Source organism: Schistocerca gregaria, unplaced genomic scaffold (genome assembly GCF_023897955.1).
Source record: "Schistocerca gregaria isolate iqSchGreg1 unplaced genomic scaffold, iqSchGreg1.2 ptg000180l, whole genome shotgun sequence".
NCBI classification, from domain to species: Eukaryota; Metazoa; Arthropoda; class Insecta; order Orthoptera; family Acrididae; genus Schistocerca; species Schistocerca gregaria.
In genome coordinates this window covers 11,453,580-11,468,096 of record NW_026061730.1, presented here as the reverse complement: position 1 = coordinate 11,468,096, position 14,517 = coordinate 11,453,580, and the positions used below count along the sequence as shown (strand labels likewise).

Here is a 14,517-nt window from a genome sequence, read left to right as displayed (position 1 = left end):
CATTCTTTGCGTGCAGTCGGCTGCTACTGGTGTTGCTGGTTGTGACTGCTGATAACAGATGCCGTAGCAATCAATTCATGGAGTGAGTTGTATGTTTTGCTATAGTCTGTCTCTGACAAGGAAGCACAGGTGATATAGGTGCGAACACAGGAAGCTTGCAGCCCCTCGCTGCCTGCAGACACAGAGCAGCCACACTAGAAGAGCGGCCTAAGCCGTAGGCGAAATGTGCTCATTCGCTTTGGCGCGACGTCGAACTATAAATAAGGCTGTCACTAGCGTGAGCGTTGCGTGAGCGTCGTGTAAAGTCGGAAAAGTCATCTGCATGGGTGATTGCCAAGTTTGGGGAGCGTTTCGTAGTACGATCAGTGCAATGGGGACGCGGAAACTTGTTGTGTCCCAGTGTTTTGCAGTTGGACGACAAGAGTTTTACACAGTAGCAAAGAGCGAGGCACTGAGTTGGCATGAACAATGGAGAGCACAATGGGGCTCGAGATGTGCTTGTTACCTCAGGTGCTGTGTGGTTGTGGACAAGGAGTGAAATGGACCAATTTGTGACCGCCCTTGCAATTTAAGACGTTCAAAACAGACGGAATTTGCATTCGTAATACCAGAGCATCGAAACTGCTTGGAACTCTTGTGTATATGAACGTGTCCGCGCCTTTGTATTCTGGTACCTTCGCCGCTACAAACCAACCAACCATCGTGTCCGTGCACATCAGAGTCGCAAAGAATGGAGAATAGCCAGGCTTGGTCGTGTGTGTAGCTGTAGCTCTGTTGGCAGATCGTTCGCTTAGCGTGTGGACGGTCTCGGGTTCAAGCCCCGGCTCCTCCATGTTTTGTGGTCAGTGCATGGTAAGTGTTGGTCGGGGCGAACATAAACGCACGCAAGAAGTTGCAAAACCAGCGTCACAGACTGATATGATGTATACTGTCATAAGGAGAGCAAGATGTAAGTGTGGGGACCGGCTGTTATCGTGGTGTCATCGAGTGCAGATCTGTCTTAGGTATCACGGCTTAACGTCATTGAAGTCTAGAGGTGGACAACACGTTCGTCTTACTCAGAGCGGTGTCTGAACTCTATTTTCGACGTTATGCGTGCCACTTTCATTGTGGCCAACTACGATTCGATACAGAATGCACGAAACCTGAAAGACACCCTCACTGATACATAGAGAGTAGTGTTTGTCTGCGGAATAATGGGAGTGCAAGGGTCTGTGACGTTGATATGACTGTATGTAGCACTACTAGTTATCGGGGGGGTGGGCGTAGCTCAGATGGTAGAGCGCTCGCTTAGTGTGTGTGAGATACTGCGATCGATACCCAGCGCCTCCAGAGTTTTTAACACACCTACATGCGCACCTTGCCATGCAAGTGGAATAATTCCCAACCGGCAGAGGTGTGTAGGCAGATACAAGCGAACGATTAGCATCCACAATTGCGCCGATTTCACGTAAATCCCACTGCACGTTGCCATTCTTTGCGTGCAGTCGGCTGCTACTGGTGTTGCTGGTTGTGACTGCTGATAACAGATGCCGTAGCAATCAATTCATGGAGTGAGTTGTATGTTTTGCTATAGTCTGTCTCTGACAAGGAAGCACAGGTGATATAGGTGCGAACACAGGAAGCTTGCAGCCCCTCGCTGCCTGCAGACACAGAGCAGCCACACTTGAAGAGCGGCCTAAGCCGTAGGCGAAATGTGCTCATTCGCTTTGGCGCGACGTCGAACTATAAATAAGGCTGTCACTAGCGTGAGCGTTGCGTGAGCGTCGTGTAAAGTCGGAAAAGTCATCTGCATGGGTGATTGCCAAGTTTGGGGAGCGTTTCGTAGTACGATCAGTGCAATGGGGACGCGGAAACTTGTTGTGTCCCAGTGTTTTGCAGTTGGACGACAAGAGTTTTACACAGTAGCAAAGAGCGAGGCACTGAGTTGGCATGAACAATGGAGAGCACAATGGGGCTCGAGATGTGCTTGTTACCTCAGGTGCTGTGTGGTTGTGGACAAGGAGTGAAATGGACCAATTTGTGACCGCCCTTGCAATTTAAGACGTTCAAAACAGACGGAATTTGCATTCGTAATACCAGAGCATCGAAACTGCTTGGAACTCTTGTGTATATGAACGTGTCCGCGCCTTTGTATTCTGGTACCTTCGCCGCTACAAACCAACCAACCATCGTGTCCGTGCACATCAGAGTCGCAAAGAATGGAGAATAGCCAGGCTTGGTCGTGTGTGTAGCTGTAGCTCAGTTGGCAGATCGTTCGCTTAGCGTGTGGACGGTCTCGGGTTCAAGCCCCAGCTGCTCCATGTTTTGTGGTCAGTGCATGGTCAGTGTTGGTCGGGGCGAACATAAACGCACGCAAGAAGTTGCAAAACCAGCGTCACAGACTGATATGATGTATACTGTCATAAGGAGAGCAAGATGTAAGTGTGGGGACCGGCTGTTATCGTGGTGTCATCGAGTGCAGATCTGTCTTAGGTATCACGGCTTAACGTCATTGAAGTCTAGAGGTGGACAACACGTTCGTCTTACTCAGAGCGGTGTCTGAACTCTATTTTCGACGTTATGCGTGCCACTTTCATTGTGGCCAACTACGATTCGATACAGAATGCACGAAACCTGAAAGACACCCTCACTGATACATAGAGAGTAGTGTTTGTCTGCGGAATAATGGGAGTGCAAGGGTCTGTGACGTTGATATGACTGTATGTAGCACTACTAGTTATCGGGGGGGTGGGCGTAGCTCAGATGGTAGAGCGCTCGCTTAGTGTGTGAGAGGTACTGGGATCGATACCCAGCGCCTCCAGAATTTTTAACACACCTACATGCGCACCTTGCCATGCAAGTGGAATAATTCCCAACCGGCAGAGGTGTGTAGGCAGATACAAGCGAACGATTAGCATCCACAATTGCGCCGATTTCACGTAAATCCCACTGCACGTTGCCATTCTTTGCGTGCAGTCGGCTGCTACTGGTGTTGCTGGTTGTGACTGCTGATAACAGATGCCGTAGCAATCAATTCATGGAGTGAGTTGTATGTTTTGCTATAGTCTGTCTCTGACAAGGAAGCACAGGTGATATAGGTGCGAACACAGGAAGCTTGCAGCCCCTCGCTGCCTGCAGACACAGAGCAGCCACACTTGAAGAGCGGCCTAAGCCGTAGGCAAAATGTGCTCATTCGCTTTGGCGCGACGTCGAACTATAAATAAGGCTGTCACTAGCGTGAGCGTTGCGTGAGCGTCGTGTAAAGTCGGAAAAGTCATCTGCATGGGTGATTGCCAAGTTTGGGGAGCGTTTCGTAGTACGATCAGTGCAATGGGGACGCGGAAACTTGTTGTGTCCCAGTGTTTTGCAGTTGGACGACAAGAGTTTTACACAGTAGCAAAGAGCGAGGCACTGAGTTGGCATGAACAATGGAGAGCACAATGGGGCTCGAGATGTGCTTGTTACCTCAGGTGCTGTGTGGTTGTGGACAAGGAGTGAAATGGACCAATTTGTGACCGCCCTTGCAATTTAAGACGTTCAAAACAGACGGAATTTGCATTCGTAATACCAGAGCATCGAAACTGCTTGGAACTCTTGTGTATATGAACGTGTCCGCGCCTTTGTATTCTGGTACCTTCGCCGCTACAAACCAACCAACCATCGTGTCCGTGCACATCAGAGTCGCAAAGAATGGAGAATAGCCAGGCTTGGTCGTGTGTGTAGCTGTAGCTCAGTTGGCAGATCGTTCGCTTAGCGTGTGGACGGTCTCGGGTTCAAGCCCCGGCTGCTCCATGTTTTATGGTCAGTGTTGGTCGGGGCGAACATAAACGCACGCAAGAAGTTGCAAAACCAGCGTCACAGACTGATATGATGTATACTGTCATAAGGAGAGCAAGATGTAAGTGTGGGGACCGGCTGTTATCGTGGTGTCATCGAGTGCAGATCTGTCTTAGGTATCACGGCTTAACGTCATTGAAGTCTAGAGGTGGACAACACGTTCGTCTTACTCAGAGCGGTGTCTGAACTCTATTTTCGACGTTATGCGTGCCACTTTCATTGTGGCCAACTACGATTCGATACAGAATGCACGAAACCTGAAAGACACCCTCACTGATACATAGAGAGTAGTGTTTGTCTGCGGAATAATGGGAGTGCAAGGGTCTGTGACGTTGATATGACTGTATGTAGCACTACTAGTTATCGGGGGGGTGGGCGTAGCTCAGATGGTAGAGCGCTCGCTTAGTGTGTGAGAGGTACTGGGATCGATACCCAGCGCCTCCAGAATTTTTAACACACCTACATGCGCACCTTGCCATGCAAGTGGAATAATTCCCAACCGGCAGAGGTGTGTAGGCAGATACAAGCGAACGATTAGCATCCACAATTGCGCCGATTTCACGTAAATCCCACTGCACGTTGCCATTCTTTGCGTGCAGTCGGCTGCTACTGGTGTTGCTGGTTGTGACTGCTGATAACAGATGCCGTAGCAATCAATTCATGGAGTGAGTTGTATGTTTTGCTATAGTCTGTCTCTGACAAGGAAGCACAGGTGATATAGGTGCGAACACAGGAAGCTTGCAGCCCCTCGCTGCCTGCAGACACAGAGCAGCCACACTTGAAGAGCGGCCTAAGCAGTAGGCGAAATGTGCTCATTCGCTTTGGCGCGACGTCGAACTATAAATAAGGCTGTCACTAGCGTGAGCGTTGCGTGAGCGTCGTGTAAAGTCGGAAAAGTCATCTGCATGGGTGATTGCCAAGTTTGGGGAGCGTTTCGTAGTACGATCAGTGCAATGGGGACGCGGAAACTTGTTGTGTCCCAGTGTTTTGCAGTTGGACGACAAGAGTTTTACACAGTAGCAAAGAGCGAGGCACTGAGTTTGAATGAACAATGGAGAGCACAATGGGGCTCGAGATGTGCTTGATACCTCAGGTGCTGTGTGGTTGTGGACAAGGAGTGAAATGGACCAATTTGTGACCGCCCTTTCAATTTAAGACGTTCAAAACAGACGGAATTTGCATTCGTAATACCAGAGCATCGAAACTGCTTGGAACTCTTGTGTATATGAACGTGTCCGCGCCTTTGTATTCTGGTACCTTCGCCGCTACAAACCAACCAACCATCGTGTCCGTGCACATCAGAGTCGCAAAGAATGGAGAATAGCCAGGCTTGGTCGTGTGTGTAGCTGTAGCTCAGTTGGCAGATCGTTCGCTTAGCGTGTGGACAGTCTCGGGTTCAAGCCCCGGCTCCTCCATGTTTTGTGGTCAGTGCATTGTAAGTGTTGGTCGGGGCGAACATAAACGCACGCAAGAAGTTGCAAAACCAGCGTCACAGACTGATATGATGTATACTGTCATAAGGAGAGCAAGATGTAAGTGTGGGGACCGGCTGTTATCGTGGTGTCATCGAGTGCAGATCTGTCTTAGGTATCACGGCTTAACGTCATTGAAGTCTAGAGGTGGACAACACGTTCGTCTTACTCAGAGCGGTGTCTGAACTCTATTTTCGACGTTATGCGTGCCACTTTCATTGTGGCCAACTACGATTCGATACAGAATGCACGAAACCTGAAAGACACCCTCACTGATACATAGAGAGTAGTGTTTGTCTGCGGAATAATGGGAGTGCAAGGGTCTGTGACGTTGATATGACTGTATGTAGCACTACTAGTTATCGGGTGGGTGGGCGTAGCTCAGATGGTAGAGCGCTCGCTTAGTGTGTGAGAGGTACTGGGATCGATACCCAGCGCCTCCAGAATTTTTAACACACCTACATGCGCACCTTGCCATGCAAGTGGAATAATTCCCAACCGGCAGAGGTGTGTAGGCAGATACAAGCGAACGATTAGCATCCACAATTGCGCCGATTTCACGTAAATCCCACTGCACGTTGCCATTCTTTGCGTGCAGTCGGCTGCTACTGGTGTTGCTGGTTGTGACTGCTGATAACAGATGCCGTAGCAATCAATTCATGGAGTGAGTTGTATGTTTTGCTATAGTCTGTCTCTGACAAGGAAGCACAGGTGATATAGGTGCGAACACAGGAAGCTTGCAGCCCCTCGCTGCCTGCAGACACAGAGCAGCCACACTTGAAGAGCGGCCTAAGCAGTAGGCGAAATGTGCTCATTCGCTTTGGCGCGACGTCGAACTATAAATAAGGCTGTCACTAGCGTGAGCGTTGCGTGAGCGTCGTGTAAAGTCGGAAAAGTCATCTGCATGGGTGATTGCCAAGTTTGGGGAGCGTTTCGTAGTACGATCAGTGCAATGGGGACGCGGAAACTTGTTGTGTCCCAGTGTTTTGCAGTTGGACGACAAGAGTTTTACACAGTAGCAAAGAGCGAGGCACTGAGTTTGAATGAACAATGGAGAGCACAATGGGGCTCGAGATGTGCTTGATACCTCAGGTGCTGTGTGGTTGTGGACAAGGAGTGAAATGGACCAATTTGTGACCGCCCTTTCAATTTAAGACGTTCAAAACAGACGGAATTTGCATTCGTAATACCAGAGCATCGAAACTGCTTGGAACTCTTGTGTATATGAACGTGTCCGCGCCTTTGTATTCTGGTACCTTCGCCGCTACAAACCAACCAACCATCGTGTCCGTGCACATCAGAGTCGCAAAGAATGGAGAATAGCCAGGCTTGGTCGTGTGTGTAGCTGTAGCTCAGTTGGCAGATCGTTCGCTTAGCGTGTGGACAGTCTCGGGTTCAAGCCCCGGCTCCTCCATGTTTTGTGGTCAGTGCATGGTAAGTGTTGGTCGGGGCGAACATAAACGCACGCAAGAAGTTGCAAAACCAGCGTCACAGACTGATATGATGTATACTGTCATAAGGAGAGCAAGATGTAAGTGTGGGGACCGGCTGTTATCGTGGTGTCATCGAGTGCAGATCTGTCTTAGGTATCACGGCTTAACGTCATTGAAGTCTAGAGGTGGACAACACGTTAGTCTTACTCAGAGCGGTGTCTGAACTCTATTTTCGACGTTATGCGTGCCACTTTCATTGTGGCCAACTACGATTCGATACAGAATGCACGAAACCTGAAAGACACCCTCACTGATACATAGAGAGTAGTGTTTGTCTGCGGAATAATGGGAGTGCAAGGGTCTGTGACGTTGATATGACTGTATGTAGCGCTACTAGTTATCGGGCGGGTGGGCGTAGCTCAGATGGTAGAGCGCTCGCTTAGTGTGTGAGAGGTACTGGGATCGATACCCAGCGCCTCCAGAATTTTTAACACACCTACATGCGCACCTTGCCATGCAAGTGGAATAATTCCCAACCGGCAGAGGTGTGTAGGCAGAACAAGCGAACGATTAGCATCCACAATTGCGCCGATTTCACGTAAATCCCACTGCACGTTGCCATTCTTTGCGTGCAGTCGGCTGCTACTGGTGTGGCTGGTTGTGACTGCTGATAACAGATGCCGTAGCAATCAATTCATGGAGTGAGTTGTATGTTTTGCGATAGTCTGTCTCTGACAAGGAAGCACAGGTGATATAGGTGCGAACACAGGAAGCTTGCAGCCCCTCGCTGCCTGCAGACACAGAGCAGCCACACTAGAAGAGCGGCCTAAGCCGTAGGCGAAATGTGCTCATTCGCTTTGGCGCGACGTCGAAATATAAATAAGGCTGTCACTAGCGTGAGCGTCGTGTAAAGTCGGAAAAGTCATCTGCATGGGTGATTGCCAAGTTTGGGGAGCGTTTCGTAGTACGATCAGTGCAATGGGGACGCGGAAACTTGTTGTGTCCCAGTGTTTTGCAGTTGGACGACAAGAGTTTTACACAGTAGCAAAGAGCGAGGCACTGAGTTGGCATGAACAATGGAGAGCACAATGGGGCTCGAGATGTGCTTGTTACCTCAGGTGCTGTGTGGTTGTGGACAAGGAGTGAAATGGACCAATTTGTGACCGCCCTTTCAATTTAAGACGTTCAAAACAGACGGAATTTGCATTCGTAATACCAGAGCATCGAAACTGCTTGGAACTCTTGTGTATATGAACGTGTCCGCGCCTTTGTATTCTGGTACCTTCGCCGCTACAAACCAACCAACCATCGTGTCCGTGCACATCAGAGTCGCAAAGAATGGAGAATAGCCAGGCTTGGTCGTGTGTGTAGCTGTAGCTCAGTTGGCAGATCGTTCGCTTAGCGTGTGGACGGTCTCGGGTTCAAGCCCCGGCTCCTCCATGTTTTGTGGTCAGTGCATGGTCAGTGTTGGTCGGGGCGAACATAAACGCACGCAAGAAGTTGCAAAACCAGCGTCACAGACTGATATGATGTATACTGTCATAAGGAGAGCAAGATGTAAGTGTGGGGACCGGCTGTTATCGTGGTGTCATCGAGTGCAGATCTGTCTTAGGTATCACGGCTTAACGTCATTGAAGTCTAGAGGTGGACAACACGTTCGTCTTCCTCAGAGCGGTGTCTGAACTCTATTTTCGACGTTATGCGTGCCACTTTCATTGTGGCCAACTACGATTCGATACAGAATGCACGAAACCTGAAAGACACCCTCACTGATACATAGAGAGTAGTGTTTGTCTGCGGAATAATGGGAGTGCAAGGGTCTGTGACGTTGATATGACTGTATGTATCACTACTAGTTATCGGGAGGGTGGGCGTAGCTCAGATGGTAGAGCGCTCGCTTAGTGTGTGAGAGGTACTGGGATCGATACCCAGCGCCTCCAGAATTTTTAACACACCTACATGCGCACCTTGCCATGCAAGTGGAATAATTCCCAATCGGCAGAGGTGTGTAGGCAGATACAAGCGAACGATTAGCATCCACAATTGCGCCGATTTCACGTAAATCCCACTGCACGTTGCCATTCTTTGCGTGCAGTCGGCTGCTACTGGTGTTGCTGGTTGTGACTGCTGATAACAGATGCCGTAGCAATCAATTCATGGAGTGAGTTGTATGTTTTGCTATAGTCTGTCTCTGACAAGGAAGCACAGGTGATATAGGTGCGAACACAGGAAGCTTGCAGCCCCTCGCTGCCTGCAGACACAGAGCAGCCACACTAGAAGAGCGGCCTAAGCCGTAGGCGAAATGTGCTCATTCGCTTTGGCGCGACGTCGAACTATAAATAAGGCTGTCACTAGCGTGAGCGTCGTGTAAAGTCGGAAAAGTCATCTGCATGGGTGATTGCCAAGTTTGGGGAGCGTTTCGTAGTACGATCAGTGCAATGGGGACGCGGAAACTTGTTGTGTCCCAGTGTTTTGCAGTTGGACGACAAGAGTTTTACACAGTAGCAAAGAGCGAGGCACTGAGTTTGCATGAACAATGAAGAGCACAATGGGGCTCGAGATGTGCTTGTTACCTCAGGTGCTGTGTGGTTGTGGACAAGGAGTGAAATGGACCAATTTGTGACCGCCCTTTCAATTTAAGACGTTCAAAACAGACGGAATTTGCATTCGTAATACCAGAGCATCGAAACTGCTTGGAACTCTTGTGTATATGAACGTGTCCGCGCCTTTGTATTCTGGTACCTTCGCCGCTACAAACCAACCAACCATCGTGTCCGTGCACATCAGAGTCGCAAAGAATGGAGAATAGCCAGGCTTGGTCGTGTGTGTAGCTGTAGCTCAGTTGGCAGATCGTTCGCTTAGCGTGTGGACGGTCTCGGGTTCAAGCCCCGGCTCCTCCATGTTTTGTGGTCAGTGCATGGTAAGTGTTGGTCGGGGCGAACATAAACGCACGCAAGAAGTTGCAAAACCAGCGTCACAGACTGATATGATGTATACTGTCATAAGGAGAGCAAGATGTAAGTGTGGGGACCGGCTGTTATCGTGGTGTCATCGAGTGCAGATCTGTCTTAGGTATCACGGCTTAACGTCATTGAACTCTAGAAGTGGACAACACGTTCGTCTTACTCAGAGCGGTGTCTGAACTCTATTTTCGACGTTATGCGTGCCACTTTCATTGTGGCCAACTACGATTCGATACAGAATGCACGAAACCTGAAAGACACCCTCACTGATACATAGAGAGTAGTGTTTGTCTGCGGAATAATGGGAGTGCAAGGGTCTGTGACGTTGATATGACTGTATGTAGCACTACTAGTTATCGGGAGGGTGGGCGTAGCTCAGATGGTAGAGCGCTCGCTTAGTGTGTGAGAGGTACTGGGATCGATACCCAGCGCCTCCAGAATTTTTAACACACCTACATGCGCACCTTGCCATGCAAGTGGAATAATTCCCAACCGGCAGAGGTGTGTAGGCAGATACAAGCGAACGATTAGCATCCACAATTGCGCCGATTTCACGTAAATCCCACTGCACGTTGCCATTCTTTGCGTGCAGTCGGCTGCTACTGGTGTTGCTGGTTGTGACTGCTGATAACAGATGCCGTAGCAATCAATTCATGGAGTGAGTTGTATGTTTTGCTATAGTCTGTCTCTGACAAGGAAGCACAGGTGATATAGGTGCGAACACAGGAAGCTTGCAGCCCCTCGCTGCCTGCAGACACAGAGCAGCCACACTAGAAGAGCGGCCTAAGCCGTAGGCGAAATGTGCTCATTCGCTTTGGCGCGACGTCGAACTATAAATAAGGGTGTCACTAGCGTGAGCGTCGTGTAAAGTCGGAAAAGTCATCTGCATGGGTGATTGCCAAGTTTGGGGAGCGTTTCGTAGTACGATCAGTGCAATGGGGACGCGGAAACTTGTTGTGTCCCAGTGTTTTGCAGTTGGACGACAAGAGTTTTACACAGTAGCAAAGAGCGAGGCACTGAGTTTGCATGAACAATGAAGAGCACAATGGGGCTCGAGATGTGCTTGTTACCTCAGGTGCTCTGTGGTTGTGGACAAGGAGTGAAATGGACCAATTTGTGACCGCCCTTTCAATTTAAGACGTTCAAAACAGACGGAATTTGCATTCGTAACACCAGAGCATCGAAACTGCTTGGAACTCTTGTGTATATGAACGTGTCCGCGCCTTTGTATTCTGGTACCTTCGCCGCTACAAACCAACCAACCATCGTGTCCGTGCACATCAGAGTCGCAAAGAATGGAGAATAGCCAGGCTTGGTCGTGTGTGTAGCTGTAGCTCAGTTGGCAGATCGTTCGCTTAGCGTGTGGACGGTCTCGGGTTGAAGCCCCGGCTCCTCCATGTTTTGTGGTCAGTGCATGGTAAGTGTTGGTCGGGGCGAACATAAACGCACGCAAGAAGTTGCAAAACCAGCGTCACAGACTGATATGATGTATACTGTCATAAGGAGAGCAAGATGTAAGTGTGGGGACCGGCTGTTATCGTGGTGTCATCGAGTGCAGATCTGTCCTAGGTATCACGGCTTAACGTCATTGAACTCTAGAGGTGGACAACACGTTCGTCTTACTCAGAGCGGTGTCTGAACTCTATTTTCGACGTTATGCGTGCCACTTTCATTGTGGCCAACTACGATTCGATACAGAATGCACGAAACCTGAAAGACACCCTCACTGATACATAGAGAGTAGTGTTTGTCTGCGGAATAATGGGAGTGCAAGGGTCTGTGACGTTGATATGACTGTATGTAGCACTACTAGTTATCGGGAGGGTGGGCGTAGCTCAGATGGTAGAGCGCTCGCTTAGTGTGTGAGAGGTACTGGGATCGATACCCAGCGCCTCCAGAATTTTTAACACACCTACATGCGCACCTTGCCATGCAAGTGGAATAATTCCCAACCGGCAGAGGTGTGTAGGCAGATACAAGCGAACGATTAGCATCCACAATTGCGCCGATTTCACGTAAATACCACTGCACGTTGCCATTCTTTGCGATCAGTGCAATGGGGACGCGGAAACTTGTTGTGTCCCAGTGTTTTGCAGTTGGACGACAAGAGTTTTACACAGTAGCAAAGAGCGAGGCACTGAGTTGGCATGAACAATGGAGAGCACAATGGGGCTCGAGATGTGCTTGTTACCTCAGGTGCTGTGTGGTTGTGGACAAGGTGTGAAATGGACCAATTTGTGACCGCCCTTTCAATTTAAGACGTTCAAAACAGACGGAATTTGCATTCGTAATACCAGAACATCGAAACTGCTTGGAACTCTTGTGTATATGAACGTGTCCGCGCCTTTGTATTCTGGTACCTTCGCCGCTACAAACCAACCAACCATCGTGTCCGTGCACATCAGAGTCGCAAAGAATGGAGAATAGCCAGGCTTGGTCGTGTGTGTAGCTGTAGCTCAGTTGGCAGATCGTTCGCTTAGCGTGTGGACGGTCTCGGGTTCAAGCCCTGGCTCCTCCATGTTTTGTGGTCAGTGCATTGTAAGTGTTGGTCGGGGCGAACATAAACGCACGCAAGAAGTTGCAAAACCAGCGTCACAGACTGATATGATGTATACTGTCATAAGGAGAGCAAGATGTAAGTGTGGGGACCGGCTGTTATCGTGGTGTCATCGAGTGCAGATCTGTCTTAGGTATCACGGCTTAACGTCATTGAAGTCTAGAGGTGGACAACACGTTAGTCTTACTCAGAGCGGTGTCTGAACTCTATTTTCGACGTTATGCGTGCCACTTTCATTGTGGCCAACTACGATTCGATACAGAATGCACGAAACCTGAAAGACACCCTCACTGATACATAGAGAGTAGTGTTTGTCTGCGGAATAATGGGAGTGCAAGGGTCTCTGACGTTGATATGACTGTATGTAGCACTACTAGTTATAGGGGGGGTGGGCGTAGCTCAGATGGTAGAGCGCTCGCTTAGTGTGCGAGAGGTACTGGGATCGATACCCAGCGCCTCCAGAATTTTTAACACACCTACATGCGCACCTTGCCATGCAAGTGGAATAATTCCCAACCGGCAGAGGTGTGTAGGCAGATACAAGCGAACGATTAGCATCCACAATTGCGCCGATTTCACGTAAATCCCACTGCACGTTGCCATTCTTTGCGTGCAGTCGGCTGCTACTGGTGTTGCTGGTTGTGACTGCTGATAACAGATGCCGTAGCAATCAATTCATGGAGTGAGTTGTATGTTTTGCGATAGTCTGTCTCTGACAAGGAAGCACCGGTGATATAGGTGCGAACACAGGAAGCTTGCAGCCCCTCGCTGCCTGCAGACACAGAGCAGCCACACTAGAAGAGCGGCCTAAGCCGTAGGCGAAATGTGCTCATTCGCTTTGGCGCGACGTCGAACTATAAATAAGGCTGTCACTAGCGTGAGCGTCGTGTAAAGTCGGAAAAGTCATCTGCATGGGTGATTGCCAAGTTTGGGGAGCGTTTCGTAGTACGATCAGTGCAATGGGGACGCGGAAACTTGTTGTGTCCCAGTGTTTTGCAGTTGGACGACAAGAGTTTTACACAGTAGCAAAGAGCGAGGCACTGAGTTGGCATGAACAATGGAGAGCACAATGGGGCTCGAGATGTGCTTGTTACCTCAGGTGCTGTGTGGTTGTGGACAAGGAGTGAAATGGACCAATTTGTGACCGCCCTTTCAATTTAAGACGTTCAAAACAGACGGAATTTGCATTCGTAATACCAGAGCATCGAAACTACTTGGAACTCTTGTGTATATGAACGTGTCCGCGCCTTTGTATTCTGGTACCTTCGCCGCTACAAACCAACCAACCATCGTGTCCGTGCACATCAGAGTCGCAAAGAATGGAGAATAGCCAGGCTTGGTCGTGTGTGTAGCTGTAGCTCAGTTGGCAGATCGTTCGCTTAGCGTGTGGACGGTCTCGGGTTCAAGCCCTGGCTCCTCCATGTTTTGTGGTCAGTGCATGGTATGTGTTGGTCGGGGCGAACATAAACGCACGCAAGAAGTTGCAAAACCAGCGTCACAGACTGATATGATGTATACTGTCATAAGGCGAGCAAGATGTAAGTGTGGGGACCGGCTGTTATCGTGGTGTCATCGAGTGCAGATCTGTCTTAGGTATCACGGCTTAACGTCATTGAAGTCTAGAGGTGGACAACACGTTAGTCTTACTCAGAGCGGTGTCTGAACTCTATTTTCGACGTTATGCGTGCCACTTTCATTTGTGGCCAACTACGATTCGATACAGAATGCACGAAACCTGAAAGACACCCTCACTGATACATAGAGAGTAGTGTTTGTCTGCGGAATAATGGGAGTGCAAGGGTCTGTGACGTTGATATGACTGTATGTAGCACTACTAGTTATAGGGGGGGTGGGCGTAGCTCAGATGGTAGAGCGCTCGCTTAGTGTGCGAGAGGTACTGGGATCGATACCCAGCGCCTCCAGAATTTTTAACACACCTACATGCGCACTTTGCCATGCAAGTGGAATAATTCCTAACTGGCAGAGGTGTGTAGGCAGATACAAGCGAACGATTAGCATCCACAATTGCGCCGATTTCACGTAAATACCACTGCACGTTGCCATTCTTTGCGTGCAGTCGGCTGCTACTGGTGTTGCTGGTTGTGACTGCTGATAACAGATGCCGTAGCAATCAATTCATGGAGTGAGTTGTATGTTTTGCGATAGTCTGTCTCTGACAAGGAAGCACAGGTGATATAGGTGCGAAGCTTGCAGCCCCTCGCTGCCTGCAGACACAGAGCAGCCACACTAGAAGAGCGGCCTAAGCCGTAGGC

General features: G+C 49.5%; 2 non-coding genes across 2 annotated transcripts; both read left to right on the top strand.

Annotated features, from left to right (window-relative positions):
- Positions 1 to 12,631: 12,631 nt before the first annotated feature.
- On the top strand, positions 12,632 to 12,705 carry Trnat-agu (transfer RNA threonine (anticodon AGU)). Its single transcript has one exon. It is a non-coding gene; the product is annotated as a tRNA-Thr (tRNA).
- A 1,387-nt stretch (positions 12,706 to 14,092) lies between these two features.
- Trnat-agu (transfer RNA threonine (anticodon AGU)) lies at positions 14,093 to 14,166 on the top strand. Its single transcript has one exon. It is a non-coding gene; the product is annotated as a tRNA-Thr (tRNA).
- The last annotated feature ends 351 nt before the right edge of the window (positions 14,167 to 14,517 follow it).